The following is an 18215-nucleotide window of genomic DNA, read 5'->3' as shown; positions in this document are numbered from 1 at the left end:
AAGATCCTAATTCATTGAAGATGATTGGTTCTGTTGAAGGGATTTACCACTTAAATCTATCAAATAAGACCTTGCATGTTGATGCAAACACTTTTACTTTCAATATCATCACCATGACATGTAATGCTTTATGGCATTTTAGGTTAGGCCACCTCTCTTGTTCTAGAATGGCTTTGTTAAATCTTGATTTGTCATTCATTGTTGTAGATAAAAAAGGCATATGTGATGTTTTCCATTTGGAAAAAAAAATCCTTCTCAAAGAAGTTTCATAAAGTTGTAAAACCTTTTGACCTTATATGTTTTGACATATGGGGTCTCATTGCTTTAAAATCCATTCATGTTTTTTTCTAATTTTCTCAGTGTTGTTAATTATTATAGCAGATAGACATGGTTTATGCTTATGAAATCTAAATCTAAATCTATACAACATATCATGAATATTATCCAATTAATACATACATAATACAACACACTTGTTACGACCATAAGAAAAGACAATAAATATGAATTTTTCTATCAAACTAGTTGTGTTAAATATCCTCAAAAAAGTGGTAGGGTAGAGAGAAAACATCTACAAATTTGAAATAAATTGAGGTTTACTATTTCATTCAAATTCACCTCAACAATTTTTGTGTTATGTTGTTTGCCATGGTGTTTTCATTATGAATAAAGTAGATAGTCCTTTTCTTAACAAGACATCACCTTATTTCGTAATGCATCAAAAACTACTTGATTTACATGTTTTGAAAGTTTTTGGTTCTTTAGTTTATACATCAACATTGCATTCACACAAAACAAAACTAGATCCAAGGGGCAGAAAATGCATTTTTCTAGGTTTCAAAACTGGCATGAAAGGTTACATCCTATTTGATCTCAACAATAAAGAAATCTTTGTTTCTAGAAATACCACACACCGTGACAATATCTACCTTATAACCCCACTTCCAAACCATTCAACTAGATTTATCATTCTCATAAAAGAATCTTATCCACAAAAGCATGACAGATACCCACCACACATACTCCCCAAAACATAATTGCTCAAGAATCATCTAAACTTATTGACTCTACATCATAAAATTTATCCAATCCTTCTTATCCTACACCATTATCTTGACCTCAACTTCATGATCCACCACCGGCTAGGCAAAATCTATACCCTACTAAGTAAAATCTCTCACCTTCTTATCTAGAAGATTATGTGTGTAATGCCTCATATGATTCAGCTAAATCAAAATCTCCAAGTATCATGTATGCCATTACATATTTTCATTCCTTTTCTTATTTATCTCTTGAACATCATGCTTTTTCCATATCTATTACACAATGCACTGAGTCTAATTCCTTTAGGGACGATAGTATATTTAATTGTTAGCTAATAACTATTAAATTTAAATTAGAGGCACGGGAGAAAAATGGTACTTGGACCATTGTAGACTTTCCACCTCATGTTAAAACTATAGGCAATAAATGGGTCTTCAAGGTTAAACATAGGATTGATGGCTCAATTGAGAGGTATAAAGCATTATTATTGGTAAAAGTCTACAATCAAATTGAAAGACTTGGTTTTTTAATACATTTAGCCATGTAGCCAAGCTCACCATAGTTAGAATGTTACTTGCTCTAGCTTTAATCCATAATTGACATCTAGAATAATTAGATGTCAATAATACATTCCTACATAGAGAATTGAAAGAGGATGTATACATGTCAATATATGATGATATCACCTATGCTAAACCTAATCAAGTATAAAAACTTCTCAAAAATATTTATGGCCTCAAACAATCTAGTAGGAAATGGAATGAGAAACTGACATTATTATTAATACAAGAAGGATTTACACAATCTACCTCAAGATTATTCACTATTTACACTGAAAAATGGCTACGATTTTACTATATTGTTTATATATGTAGATGATGTAATATTATCATGTACTTCTCTTATTGATTTTTAGAGAATAGAAGTCATTCTTGAATGTAACATTAAGATCAATGACTTAGGATTACTTAAGTACTTCCTGGGATTTGAGGTAGCTCATTCCAAATATGGCATAACAATTTCACAAAGAAAATATTGTTTAGATTTACTTAATTATTCTAGTCTCTTGGGTTCTAAACCTACTTCTAGTCCACTTGATCCATCTATCAAACTTCATCAGGATAATGGCAAGCCCTTTGATGACACAGCTACCTACATAAGACTCATGGGTCAATTGTTGTACCTAAATATAACCAGCCCTGATATCACATTTTCTACTCAACAACTGAGTCAGTTTCTCCATGATTCTACCATGATACACTTTAATGCAGCTTGTAGAGTGGTTAGATACTTGAAGTTCAACATTGGTAAGGGGTTGATATTTCTCATAAATTGTAAGTTTCAAATATTGGGTTATTCTGACTCTGATTGGGCAGGATGTATTGATTCTAGAAGATCCATTTCAAGATACTACTTATTTGTTATTTCTTACCTCATTTCATGATGTGCAAAGAAGCAACAAACCATTTCCAGGTCTTCTTATGAGGTAGAGTATGGAGCTATATCTACTGCCACCTGAATTACTATGGTTGCTCCACTTGTTTCAGGATTTACACATCATTTTTAGAAGGCAACTGGTCATATAATGTGATAACTAGAGTGATCTCCATATTGCCTCAAACCCCGTTTTCTATGAGAGGAATAAAAACTTGGACATAAATTGCCATTTAGTAAGGGAAAGGTACGAAATGGGACTCTCTGACTTTTGCTTATTCCATCTTAAGAACAACTAGTTGACTTCCTTATTAAGGCATTGGTTCCTCCAAAGTTCAACATGTTTATCTCTAAACTTGGCATGATAGATATCTATAATGCTCAGCTTGAGGGAGTTTGTTGAGATATGAAGGCCACTTGATTTAGTAGTTGTGATTACTTCAATCTAATCATATGGTTATAGAAGCTAATTATATTGTATATGCATTTTATGTACAAGTATAAAACACTGCTACAAATACTACATTTTCTAACAAAAGTTTACCTCGGTGAACTCACCAACCAAAGTAAAATCACTTCCATTAGGCACCTTAATTTTAATTTTAATTTTTAATTAAAATATATATCACATATTCCCTCGGTTAAGAGGAAAGTCGAGGGGAAAAGTCTCTCAGCGACAAGTTTTGATTCCCAGCAATTATAATTTCCTATTTTATTTAGAATTATCATGGTGAATACCTTTTTTAAATTTAAATATAAAAATTAAATAACATTTCTCCTCATTTACTTAGAAAAACCGAGGGAAAATTTTATCTAAATTTATGTATAAAGCACCAAATACTCACTCTTGCCCTAAACTTAACTCATATTTCTGCCTCCAAACTTCATTTTCCATTTACGTATCCATATTCCTCCCCTAAACCAAACTTTATTTTGTGTTGTTATTATTATTTCTTATCTTGTTGTTGTTTTTGTTGCTGCTACTTGTTAATGTTATTTTGTTGTTGTTGTCATTGTTGTTATTGTTTATTTTTAAGGAATAATTTCTCAATCTCGTCATCAAGGAAAACATTCAATGATTTATTGCTTTCCTTGGTTGACAACATTGTGTCACGCCGTGAAAAAATACAGAGTCTCCATTGAATTTTATTTATTCCAAAGGAAAGGTAAAATATTGATAAAACCCCTAAAAGATGGTCGGCGTAACCAGGAGCGGATTCGAGAGTCGATTATGCAAGGGGAAGGTATTAGCATCCATCATATCCGTTGTACTCAATGAGAATATTTTTTCTTATTTTATGCATGTATGGTGTTGTTATTTAAAGGTTACTTGCGATTGCTCCAAGGGAAAAATAAGTTTATTAATTTGTGTGCTCGCCAAAGATTTCGACCCTCGTGTCTACGTATCCTCATAATGCAATAAAGAAATTAGAGCTCCGTAGTTCGTGGTAGAAAATACAGATATGTTGGTTGTTTTTAGTGAACTATGTTAACGATCGTATTATAGCAGTTAAACATTGCATGTATGCTTGCACATGGGAAACTTAAGTGTTTGTTTGTTTGCGGTAGAATGGACGCGCTTGGATCATATTCTAGTAGTTAAACATTTCTTGTATGCTCGCGCATGGGAGGTTTAAGCTCGATTCTTATTACGGTAGAAAATGGAAGTAACATGTCCTTTATGAAAAGGTTTGGATGCCCTAAGGCGGAAAATTGGATTTGATGAGTTGTGGTTGATTTTAGAGTCGGAGATAAGTATCAGACCACAAGCTAAGTACGACCGGGAAATCCGAGTACTTGGGAGCTAAAAGGACAGTTGCATCGTAACCTGAAAGGACACTTCGTCCCAACCTCTCTTTTTGAGGCGAGTTTAATCTTTGGTACTTAGAGGAAGACAAGTATCTAACCACAAGCTAAGTACGACCAACAATCAAAATACTTGGGAGTTGAAAGGACACTTCGTCCCAACCTCTCTTTTTCGCCCTAAGAGGACCGAATTAAACTCGTTTTATTTTTAAGTGTTTTGAATGGAAGACAAGCATCGGGCCACAAGATAAGTACGACCGAAAACCTAAGTACTTAAGAAATGGTGTGCACAAGTACATACACCTCATCCTTTTTCATCCAATTTATTGTAAAAATATTTTTAAAATAACTTGATATTGGATCAAGTGTTTGAAGGGTTGAAATGTGAAAGATGTGAGAATTGAATGGAATAGAAAAGATACTTGACGTTGGATCAAGTACTTGTGTTGCGTTTAATTGAATTTGACTTGGAAAAGCACTTTGTAGCGGGGTATTCGTTACCATTGGAAATATTGACTAAATCCAAGGTAAATCATACAAAGTCGAGTCGCCACCGCACTTCTATTTATCCAAAGGAATGGTTAGAAAGCGAACAAAAACCTAAAAGTTTTAACAAAAACTAGTAAAAGAAACAGAGATCTGGGTAAGGGGGTTGATTATGCAATGGGAAGGTGTTAGGCACCCAAAACATCCTAGGTACTCCTAGGGAGCCCTCTTCACACTTGTTGTAAAGGTTATTGTTTTGTGAAATTTTATTTGTGCAAACCTGATTGAAGAGATGAGAAGAGAATGTACAAGTTATTTACATTTTGTGTTTGGATGGATGAACCCATTGCCTACGTACCCTCTTATAAAAAGATTAGGATCAAAACCTCGTAGTTCGGGGGTAAAAATCTCAAAACAAATGAGTGGATTGATTGGTCCAAAAGCCTTAAGGTATTTTGTTATCAAAGGGAGAAAACTCAACCTAAAACCACAAATCCACCATGTGAGGATAGCTTCAACATGCTAGTGAGGGGTTAACCCTATAATAAGCATGGAAGACTCATTGTCCATCACTAAGGATATAGGTGAGTATTACATCTACCACAAGGATAACTCAAACCTAATAGCTAAAGGTTATGGAAATTTTTTGATTAAGAAAGTGGCTATTGAAACCACAAAAGAAATTTGAATGGGTTATATTTACCAATTAGAAGTATATACAAAATGGTCAAAGTAGACTTAAAGATTCAATTCAAAATGAGTGTTATGAAAAGAGAGTTTGAAAATCAAAAGCATAAGGCTTAGGTTTCTAATGTTGAAAACAATAGTCAAATGTTTGCACAAAAAGAGTTTTGGCTTGGGTTAAGGTGGAGAGATGAAGAAGAAGGGCTAAGTCCTAAAGAGAACAAAAAAGGTGATGGTTATGAAATGAAACCACACTAGGAGTTCCTCTCTTGAGATCATATTGATGATCCAAGTAGATCCCATCCTTTGGAATAAGCAAGCACAAAGCATAAGCAATCAAACAAGTCTCATAAGAGATCCTCAATGTATCTTGTATCTTCCACTTAGATGAACATGATAATGATCCTTCAATTAAGCTCAAATGGAAACTCCTAGTTCAAGAGCACACACATCAAAAGTTCACAAGTAAACAATCATCACACAATATATCCATACAAGAGGCTCAAACAATGGGTGGACTTTAGTCAATAGGGGTCATGTCAACCTCGACAAACAAGCCAAACTGTAATGGGTAATATGTAGCTCTTAACCACTAACATTGAACATTAGGGTGAAGATGATCAAAATGGTAATGAGGATGAGACCTCATGCTCTTAACCCTGGCCAGGGTGAGCTCATGACAAAGAAAGCGTGGGGATCCAGAAAGTGGGATCCTATTCCACTTCACAGACACTGGACAAAGATCTTGGGCACATGTTCAGAAGCATCAGCACGTACTGCGAGCATAAAGAACGACACACTGAATAACGGGGGATTGGCTACTAATCCCTTTTATCCGTCAATTGCCTCAACTCTTGGAGGTCTTATCAGATAACACATGCCTCATCTTGGAGGTCTTTGAGCACAATTTTAAACAAACACAAACAGAGCCTCTGAAGGAGGACTTGCCAGCAAAATGCCTGCCAAAAAGGTGACAGGACTTCAGACTACATGAAGTAAGAGGCTAACTACCTGAGTGGTGTATCAACCACAATCCAAAGCTCAAGCCAGAGCTAAAGTAAGCAAGCAACTAAGGTACCTGTACAAAGACTAACCAGTTAGTACTTCAGTTATTAAACCAACAGACAAACAGTGAAACCACCTAACAGTTACACAATTCAATGCATAATGTCCAAGCACTCAAATGAGCTAATGAGTTCACCACATCAATTAGAACCCTACAAAACAAACATAGGTTAGTACTCAATGCATTTTGTATTCCACAATATCATCAATGAGTATCCACACCTGAAACATGTGGCAAAGTTAGTTTATGTGCATTCAAACAACACAACAAAACACCAACAAACAAAGGCATAAGAGATGAATTCAAAACCTAACCAAATGACCAAAACAGAACCCAATCTTCTACACATTACACATTCAAACACTCCACAAAATGTCCTAAAAAGGACCAGCATCAAATCAAATATCAAATGTCTCAAATGGCCTATGTAATGCAATGACCAAAAAAATGCACAAAATAAACTTCCAACTTAGAAAATCCATATCAAATCAAAAATGCATGCAATGACTTTGATATTTTTTGTACAAGTTCCTCATGTCATGAATGTTCAACATACAAAATATCAAATCCAGAAAGATACAAATGCTATGTGAACAAAAATGCACCAATTCAATGTCAAAAATGTGACACAAATTGTCACATTTATCTCCATGTGTCAAAAATGATGATAACATAGGAGAAAAATTCCAAACCAGTGACCAAAAATTCATATCATGTGTGAAGATCAAGTATGCAAAAGATTGGATCAGATGGATCAAAGATGAGGATTTCACAATGCATTGAATGCAATAGATCAAATTAGCACAATGTTCAATCAAAAATATCCACATAAAAATCCAGACATCAACAAATCATGAAATCAGCACCAAAAAATAGTAGAGATCAAAACAAAACTATGAAAAAAATTGGGATTAAATTGGACTATTTTTGCATTTTTAATGAATTTTCTAAAATGACTAAAATAAATGAAATAACATGGAAAATTGGAGGGAAATGAATATATTTGAATTAAACCAGAAAATACATGATCCGTTGGATGTGGCGCGCGCATGAGATCAAAGGCTCTCATTCAAACAATCAAAACGCCGCGTTTCATTAAAACAGTCAGCATGCACAATCAGCATTCAAAGCGTGCGTGGCCAGGTCAAAGCCTTCGTAGCCAATCAAACGTCCAAGCAAGCACACACGTGGAAAACAGTCAGCATAAACCTTAACAATTACAGACGCCGGAGCTACAGCTCCGGTCGTCTTCTCCGACGACATACACGGTGGCTCCGCCGTGAAAATTTGCAGAAAACCAAGAGGCTTACATCATTCGAACCGGTTTTCAACGAGGATTCCAAATATGATCTCAATTTCATCTAATTCTTCCTAGATTCCACGGATCGAAGGGAAACATTTTCATGATCAAAACTTTCAGTCAACACTACATGCTCAATACTCAACCAAATTCAATTCTAAACACATGTACGAGCTCTACACAATAGGATCTACACATCTATGGTCTAAAAACAGCAAAAAGAGATGATGAAAATTGAATCACCTTGAAGTGAAGCTTCCTGAATTCACGATCTCACAGGCTATGAAGCTCCAGATCCACTCCTATGAACTTCTGTTGAAGCTTTGTGCAAAAAGAATTAGTTGAAACCACTTGAATCCACCTCAATTTCAAAACTCCATCTCCATGAGAGTGCTCTTGAATAGCTCGAAATCTTGATGAATTGTAACAGATGATGGATGATTCTTGCTCAATGAATCATGAGGATCAATAATCTGCAAGAATATTTGTGGTTTGTATGAAGAAAATCAAGAATCGAAGAGAGAGAAATTTTGAGAGTTTCTTGAATTTTTGATCTCAAATGGTTCTGTTATGCAGTTATGATTAGGGTTTCAGTTTATATACTCCATGCTAATCACAATGCTAATCATATTTTCCATGTATTAATCATGATTAGTGAGTATTGAAGCATCTTGCAAAAATGCAAATTAAGCTCATGAGGCCATACTGCACGTGCAATCTCCCATGCCGAGCTTCTAATCCACTCAAAATCATCCAATGGTCATGCTTGAAGTGTTTGTTTGCTTGCATCTTAAGCCAAAAATGAATTGTGAATATTTTCTTCAATTTGCACATGTGTGAACTAGTGAACTCTTGGTCATGATTCCTTTGCACAATTGAGCCAAATGCTGTCAATTTGAGATGCCTTGAACATGAGGAGCATTTTTCAAAAAGAATGAACCAATTTGGAGCATTGTATCAAAAGTTATGCCATTTTGAATTTCCATGCACACCTTGTGATCAAATGACCATAACTTCTCAACCATTCATCATATGGACATGAATTAGGACTTTTTGGAAAGGGGAGACAAAGATCTACAACTTTCATGTTCACCAAAAATCCATTTGAAACTTCTTTGACATTGACAAGTCAAGTTGAATGTGGACCAAAAACTTGCCAAATTTGGAAACTTTGAATTACAGGTCATTTTCCATTTTTAGTAACTTTTGCCATGACCTTTGAATCTTCAAGATGGATGTTTAGAATTATGAAAGGACCCCATTTGAACATGTTTGAGGTGTCTCAACTCATTTCCCCACCTCATAGCCCTCAGTTGACTGCACAGTTGACTTTTGGTCCTCAGATGACCTTGAAATGTCTTGATTAGCTTGAGCCTCTACCACTTGGTGAAATTGCTTCAAAATGAAACCCTAGCTCATGTAAGCTCCTTATAATAATCATGTGATCCTCATCCCAAGAAAAAGCCTCACCTCTTGCACAAAGGATCTTCTTGAAGCTCTTGACCTGGTGATTGCTTAAGCTACAAACAAAGATGTTAGTGACATATTTTTGTACTTTTGGTTAGTGAATAAAACAAGAAAAGCAATGATATACAATTCAAGCATGCTTGGTGATCTCAAACCACTCACAAGAGATCCCTACCCAAAGGGAAAGGGAGCCAAGATGCTCAATGATCCTTGAGGCTATGCAATGCAATGTTATGATGCCATGAGGGATCTTAGGGACAAAATTTGGGGTCTTACACACTTGATGTTGGATCAAGTGTACTTTTTGCCTTTTGAAAAAATATTTTTTTATCGTTTTGGTTTTATCTTATTTATCAACATACAAAGGAAAGCGGTAAAGAAAGGTAATTCCTACACTATTACATGGGAAATGGGAAATGGGAACACTTTACCCATGATGGGGGAATGAATCATAAATCATGCAAGAATTTAAAAATTCATACAAGCATACAACCATTCAACCGTTAATCATGCCCAAAAATAATTCAAGTGGCAAGAAGAAAATCAAGCAACATTCACAACCATGATCCATGCATATAAAAGTGTTATCAATAAAAGAGGCAAAATAATTAATTCTTAGTGGCTTCTAATTAAAAATTAATTCTATGACTAATCCTAATTATTCGAAATTAAAAATAAAATTCTAACAAAATTAATCCAATTAAATGAAATTAGAAAATAAATTATACCAAAATTGATCCAATTAAAAAATTGATCTAATGAATCATGTATTAAAATTTCCATTTAAATGTTAGGAAAAATGTTGGAAAAATTGTAAACGAGGAAAAAAAAATCCAAGTCAGGGGGGTTTAAATAACTAATGGGTGTGTATTTAAATCTGGCGCAGACCCATGTAAGTGAGGCCCAAGGTTTTTTTGTGAGTTTTTAAATGCAGGTGGGGTTGTGAGGCTGCAAAATGGAGTGTAGGAAGAGATTGGCCCAACAGGGGCGCAACAAAAAGCCCATTCTGGCCTAAAATAGTCGGTTAACACACAAAAAAAGGTCAATGCTGAGAAGAAATATGGACCGCTTGATGGATCTCACTTCAGATCAGACGTCCATGATGAAGAGGGAGCGTTTTACACATAAGAATGTGATCACATGGGATTCTGTTATGTCTCTTCCTTATTTTGTCCTACTTGCCTGCGTGTGGCCAATAGGAATACGCCATGTGGCATAGAGAGAGGGAAAAAGAAAATAGGCCAATGCCATATGTCATTAATCTATGCATTCTGGACATTTTCATTAATGTTTTTCATTTATTCATCATTTCTCACACATTCATAAATTTTGATCTACTAAAATTATCAACTCAAATAATCAATATGCAAATTATATATCACCGAATTTGATTTTTTGCAAGGAATCCAAATATGCGATCAAATTTTATAAATGAGCCACAAATTTTGAAGAGTCGGGCGAAAAGGTGAGAAACAAAGTGTGTAAAGAATTGAACGATTCATATTCGTTATAGTGATTTGGGAAAAAATAATCACATATTTAGAATTGTGACAAAAAAAGGCGTCTGGTGATATATTCACATGTAATTAACGGATAAGAATTAAAATATAATTAATTTCAAATTTATGTGTTCTATGTAAAAAAAATGATTATCTAGTCGGCAATTTAAAATGGTATATTAAGTCAATCAACCGACAAATATCCAATAATTCATGGCAAAGATGTGGAAGAGATAAATGATTACCGACAGAGTAGAGATTTGCTCCAGTTAGTGTTGAAAGTTAGAGCGCCGAAAAGAAACCAGGAATACTTCAAGAATAAGCTCCTTTAATCCAATTAACTTCCAAGCTTTGATAATTATTTTTGATGATGAATAAATGTAGAAGATGAATCTTGAATGTAGAATATTGATGAATAGGCTTGGATTGATGATTTAGATGATGATTGTTGATGAAACTTGTTAAACTTTAGATGATGATTGTTAATGATAATGTAGAAATTGTTGACTGATGAGTTTTAATGATACTGCTTGAATTTTTTATTGATGATTGGTGATGATAATGTAGAAATTGTTGATGGCTAAGTTTCACCATTTTAGAACTTCAATGTGAAGTTCTAAATGATGATGAAAATGAACTTTAGTGGGGGTGAGGGAGAAGATGGATTAAGAGAGAAATTGAGAGGGAATTTGAGAATAAAAATGGTGGAAAAATAATGGTTAATTGTGAACTTTCTAAGTTAGGTTAGCTAACCCCCAAAATCATGAGAAATAACATGTTTATATAGACTTTGTAGGTGAATGATAACTCTTGGATTGTGATCCAAGTAATGGACTTATCAATGGTTAGAAGTTAATTTAATCATTAGTTGCGGATCACCAATTTCAACCATATGATTAATTGTTAAGAGTGACTAGGATTGAATGAAAAAATGGAAGTTGAGATTTGTGTGTGTTTGGAAGTTATGGTAGTTAAGGATTAATTGGGTAATTGAGTGATTGTGATGAATGAGGTAGTTAGAGACAATGGTGTTTGAGTTTAGAAAAAATACCAAGTTAGGATGTAAGGCAAAGAGTCACTAGTAATTAACTTGAATTTGAATGCTTTTACTTTGATTTTTCTACCACTTTCGGCTTGAATTTTTTGTGATTCATCTCATGATTTTTATTGCTTTTGGGAAGTGTTTTATTTTGAAAATAAGTACTTTTGAATGGTGTAAATGCATGGATCAAATTCTGAATTTTTTGGGCATGAATCAATGTTGGAAAGTGTTGAGAAACAAGTATAGAATTTGTTGGAAATTAGCACCTGACGTAATCATGACACAAGTTATTTGGGATGAATAATGATGAATCTCTTGATCAAATGCGTGTAGAATAGGTATATGAAAATTAAGGAGTCAAAACCGAGTTAATAGTCAATAGTTGATCAAAAAGTCAAATGTTGGACCAAAAAGTCAACTGTATCCAAAAGATGTAATTTTTTTACCCTCTTTCCTTGTAATCCATTCTTTTGATTTGTATCTTAAGAAATATGCATGGTACCGTGAATTTCTAATAAATTAATGAAATTTTCATTTTATTCCAACTTTTCCCTTTTCTTTGAATCCAAGCAATCATCTGAATTAAGTAACAATCATTCATATCTCTCACCTAAACATGAAAAGAGATGATCTGTTCCACAAGTAATATGAGAAATAAACCCGAATAATTACCATATAATATCCGCCTTAAAAATCTACTTGAACTGATTACATCCATTATTGTCGGACCTTTGACCTAAGTTTGTTACAATACGCAAATGCCTATGAATGACCTAAATGCATGATCAAATGAATAAGACCATAAGCCAGACAAATTGAATAAGGAGTTGGGCAAAATTTTGGGGTATGACACATTGAAAAACTTATTCCTAATCATGCTTAGAAGATATGGAATCTCAAAAATAAAATGGTCAATGGAAATAGTTGTATCTGATATTTCTTATTATTCACCATTTTGTTGCCTACAGTAGAATTTATGTATTCCCTCTGTTGGACTGACAACTGAGGGGAAAAATCCCTAACTGGCATGCTTCGATTCCAACAACTAATGTTTTAATTTTATTTGTTTTTAAATGACACCCTTATTTTATTCTATTTATTTATCAAAATTTAAATTATCTATTCCCTCGGTTATAAATGCCAACCGAGATGAAAACTAATGGCGTCCTTATTTTCTAAAATAACTATGTTAGCTCTCATTCAATTTTTATTTTCTCTTAAACTTTTTATGCACTAGTGAACATAGAACCTTTTTCATATTCTCCATTAAAGCAAACCAAACTCCATCTTTAAGCTTGAATGAAAGTAAACAAAGGGGAAAGGAAACCTGAACGAAACTAAAATAAGGAAACTCAAATAAAGTTCGAATAAGGAAACTCATAACTCATACTAGCTAATTTCTTTGACTCTCTCATCATGTTTTTGGTACGTAAGTACCTTCTCCATGATTATACCAGTAATGTTATTGTGGTTGTTGTTGTGATATTTAAGGTTTTTAATTTTATTATTGTTTTTGAGACTAAGGATTTAATGTTGTTGTTTTTGTATTCGCCATTGTTGTTGTTGTTGTTGTTGTTTTGTTGCTTTGTTGCGATTGAAGGTTTAATATTATTGTTGTTTTATTGAGATCAAATGTTCATTGTTGTTGTTGTTGTGTTAATTTGTGTAGGATTTTGATTTTTTTTTTGAAATTACGTAATTGTGGATCGTAATTTGATGAAAGTCAATAGATTAAGTGCTGAGTATGAGAATGAAGTGTGTCAATTTCTTGAACTCTCCGAAAGAAACCTTCCTAACGATAAAGGAATTTTTTATTGTCCTTCTAAGAAATGTGGGAGTACAAAAAAAACATGGAAAGAAATAAATATTCAATTATCTAGGTTGTTATTGAATTTGTCAAATTTATATGACATGGGTGTGGCATGGTGAAGTGACAAAAAACAAATTGTATCACATAGAGTTGGAGTTGATAAAGATATGGATGATCAACTAGAAAATATGATTTATGATATTAGAGAATATTCTTTTAGAAGAGTCTGCGTGTATGATACTTTACATAGTGACAAGGAAGAATCGTTATTTCAAGGGTGTAAAAATTTACATGATTGTCACCTATGTTAAGTCTGTCTAATCTAGAGGCAAAAAATGGGTGGACGGATAAAAGTTTTACTGAATTGCTTGAATTGTTGAAATACATGCTTCCATAAGGTAAGACGTTGAACCATAATTATGAGGCCAAGAAGATATTGTGTTTAATGGGTTTGAACTATGTTAAAATACATGCATGTCATAATGATTGCATATTATATAAGAAAGAGTACGAAAAGTTGGATGAGTGCCTGAGGTGTGGAGAGTCGTGCTACAAGCTGAAGGATAATGCTGATGATAATGATTATGATGGTGTGAGCAAAAAGGGTCCTCCTTCCAAGGTGAAGTGGTATCAACCTATAATTTCAAGGTTCAAGAGATTGTTTTCTAATGTTAATGACTTAAAGGATATTATATGGCATGCAGATGAAAGAAAATATGATGGAAAAGTCATCATGTAGCTGATTCTTTGAAATGGAAAAAAATTGATTTGTTATTTTTGAATTTTAGCCATGAACCAAGAATTCTTGGGCTTGGACTACCCACCGATCAAATGAGCTTGTTTGGTCATTTGAGTACTAACCATACTTCATGGCATGTTCTTCTCAGAATTTATAACTCATCTTTATGGTTGTGCATGAAGCGCAAATACTTGACGTTGTCTATGATGACTTCGGGTCTAAAACAATCAGGAACCAATATAGATGTTTATCTAAAGTCATTGATTAAAGATTTCAAAGTTTATAGAAAGAAGGTGTGGATGTTGATGATGCGTATTCGATTAAAAATTTTAAGATGCTTGCCATGTTGTTTTTGCATAATCAATGATTTTCCTACATATAGTAATCTGTCTGGATATAACATTAAAGAACATAAAGCATGCTCTATATGTGAAGCTGATACATACTTCCACCATCTAAAGAATGTAAAAAAAACTATTTATCTTGGGAATCAAAAAATTTCTAAGACCTAATCATCCATATCATAGATTACGAAAGGTCTTTATTGGTGAGCAAGAGTTTGATATTGCTTAAAAGCCCTTAATCGGCAAGGAAGTTTATAAACAACAATAACAAAAAATTAATATTGTATTTGGAAAGAACAAAAAAGGGTCAGTGGAGTTAAATAAATGAAAAAATAGGGCAGTGTTCTATTATCTTTCATATTGGTCTAGCCTCGATGTGAAACATTATCTTGATATGATGCAAGTGGAAAAAATGTGTGTGATAGTTTGATTGGAACACTTATCATATTTAAGAAAAGATAAAAGATGGTAAGAATGCTCATCTAGATCTTATGGAGATGAGTATAAGACAAGAGTTAACCCCAAAAGGAATAGGTAAAAGAACATATTTTCCCTAGCATGTCACACTCTTTGTAGAAAAGAAGAAGAAAAAATTGTGAGTGGTTGTAAGGTATCAAAGTTCCCAAGGGTACTCTTTAAATATTAAAAAAAACTCGTACCAATAAAAGATCTCAAACTAATTGAATTAAAATCTCATGATTGTCATGTCTTAATACAACAACTTTTACTAATGGTTATTCGTGACATTTTTCCAAAAAAAAAAAGTAAAGAAAACTATAACTAGATTGTGCTTATTCTTCAATGCTATTTATAATAAAATCATTGATATGGTAAATTTAGATGAGTTGGAACATGAGTCTGCAATTATTTTATGTAAATTGAAGATGTATTTCTCTCCATCATTTTTTACATTATGGTTCACTTAATTATTTATCTAGTCAAGAAGATTAGATTTTGTGGCCTAGTTTATTTAAGGTGGATGTATCTGGTAGAGTGATACATGAAGATATTTAAAGGGTATATGAAGAATCATTACTTTATGGAAGCTTTGATCATTAAAAGGTATATCACAAAAGAAGCTATTGAGTTTTGTTCAAACTATTTATCAGAAACAAACTCTATATGAATTCCCAAGTATCGCCATGATAAAAAGTATGAAGGTAAAGGTACTCAAGGTTTAAATGTGAAGACAATGACCTAAGATGTAGTTCTTCAAGCACACTTTTATATATTGAATGACGAAGTTCAACCTTACTTATCTGCTCACAATATACTTATCAAGGAAAAATTCCTCTGGATGAGTGAAAAATGGATGTTGACATAGCATAACAAATGATTCATAATTTGTTTTAATAAAAAGGTTTCGAAAGATAGGATTTCATCCAAGATAACTAAATGGATGTCATATATGTTTAAGTTTAATGTAATAACTTGGAATGCATACGAAATAAGTAAATTTTCATTCTATATAAAAATTAAAGATGTTCATAGTATCATGCAAAATAATGGGGTTATGGTTGAGGCTAAACCCATGTACTTCTCTAATTCCAAAGATAAGAATTTTGTAATGGCATATCGATCGTACTTTGGAATCATTGAGCATATTTGGGAGATTGATTAATTTATATTTAAAATGTATTTATTTAAGTGAAAGTGGATTGACAAAAAATTTGGTATAAAAACCGGTGAATTAGGGTTCACATGAGCTGACCTTCGCAAGACAACTTATATGAATGAACCAATCATCATGACATCCCAGGGAAAACAAGCTTTTTGTGTCATTGACCCTTCTAACAATGGATGGTCAATTGTTCTACAAGGAAAAGATATTTTTGATAGTGATGGAAATCAAGATTTAACTCTTAATATTTATGAGACCCATTCTTTCGCAACATATATGAGTATATCATATGAAGAAAATGATTCAAATGATGTGCAAGAAGAGATAAGGGAAACTAATAAGTAAGTATTTTATATGACTTAGTAATATACATTTATTGAGATTGAATGATTAATATTGTTGTTATTGAGGGTTTAATATTATTGTTTTATTATCCTAATTGTTTTCATGTGTCATTCAAATTATTGGTGTTTAACAACCAGATACCATTCACAGATGAAGACTTTAGGACGTTCATTCAAGAATTTTCACTTTGGTTTTTGCCTTTGTTGGTTAATCATTTGTATATATTTTAGTTTTTTTGTAGAAAGATAATGTGCAGTTGTTAGCTGGAAAATTTCGTCCCAGAACATGCGTGCTTGGTCGACCACATAAACGGTCGGAGCCTCAGATCAGCGTGGCAGAAAGCCAGAGTACGGGGTCGACAGGCAAAGAAGCCAGTCGAAGTCAAAGGCCAGCACTCCATGATGGGAAGTGATCGTGGGTGTCTGAAATGTGGGAAGTTACCTACAAACGTAGGAAAGGTGCACTGACACGTGTCATCTCGGGAAAGAGTTGTAACCTCCCAACAATTATTTTCTACTAGTATTTAAGAAAGTTGTAAGGATCATTTAAAGGGTGGCATTTTTAGCATTGCAGTAGGAGTACACTTGAAGTACCAAAGCGTTTACGAGAAAAGAGTCACCTCCCTACAAAAATATACTTTTGCTTCCACTTATATTCACCAGTCATTTAACTTACCAAATTGTCTTTGTTTATTTCTTTTGTTTCCATCCGACTTTTGTCTTTTAATGCATTACTTTACTGTATTTAACTTGCTAAAAGTTACATTTACTCCCTTTAAACATTCCAAATACTTTACTAACAAAATAGCCATATACTCAACACCAAGTCTAGGACTTTGTAGCCGGTTTTGCAAGTAAACCTCTAATAGGAAGGCTAGAGATTATTGGCGGAAAAAAATTGGCACACCTGGTGGGACACGAGGTGTTTAGTGTATGCAACTATGCAATGGAAAATGGTGTCATTGTGACCACACAAAGATACGTCTTCGGTGGAAGACACAACTGTGTCACAAACGGCCGATGTTGGTTCCAACGCGGTGTCAGCGGTTTCAATTGTGTTTGCGGGGCCAATTCTAACACCACATCAACCACAAACGCCGACGCCAACAACAATGGGAACTTCTGGGCAATATATGCCCAACTTTACAGTCCCCATGCACATGATGTTGGGTATGCCGACTGAGTTTATGGCAAGTATGTACAATCTTAGTTCGACTTTTGGGGAAGCATCATCATCTCCATTCCCACGTTACTAGGGGTTAGGACCTTTGGCAACTCAATTTGGTCGACCCCTGGGGTTTGGATTGTCGTCTCAGTCAGTCCCAACTTTCACGTAGAGTTCTATTGCTGTCATGAGACAACATATGGACGAATGTAATCATGAAATGGTCCATATGTTAACTCAATAAATGGGCACCATACTGAGGCCTTTGATCCACGATTTGACACAAATTTACCAGCAACTGAAAACTCAAATGACGCGAATATGAGACTTTTTAGGGGCTCCTAGGGTGCAAGTTCGTCAGAAT

The sequence above is a fragment of the Lathyrus oleraceus genome, chromosome 2 (assembly GCF_024323335.1).
Source record: "Lathyrus oleraceus cultivar Zhongwan6 chromosome 2, CAAS_Psat_ZW6_1.0, whole genome shotgun sequence".
NCBI lineage: Eukaryota > Viridiplantae > Streptophyta > Magnoliopsida > Fabales > Fabaceae > Lathyrus > Lathyrus oleraceus.
The sequence above is the reverse complement of the archived record's forward strand: the minus strand, read 5'-3'. Positions refer to the sequence as shown.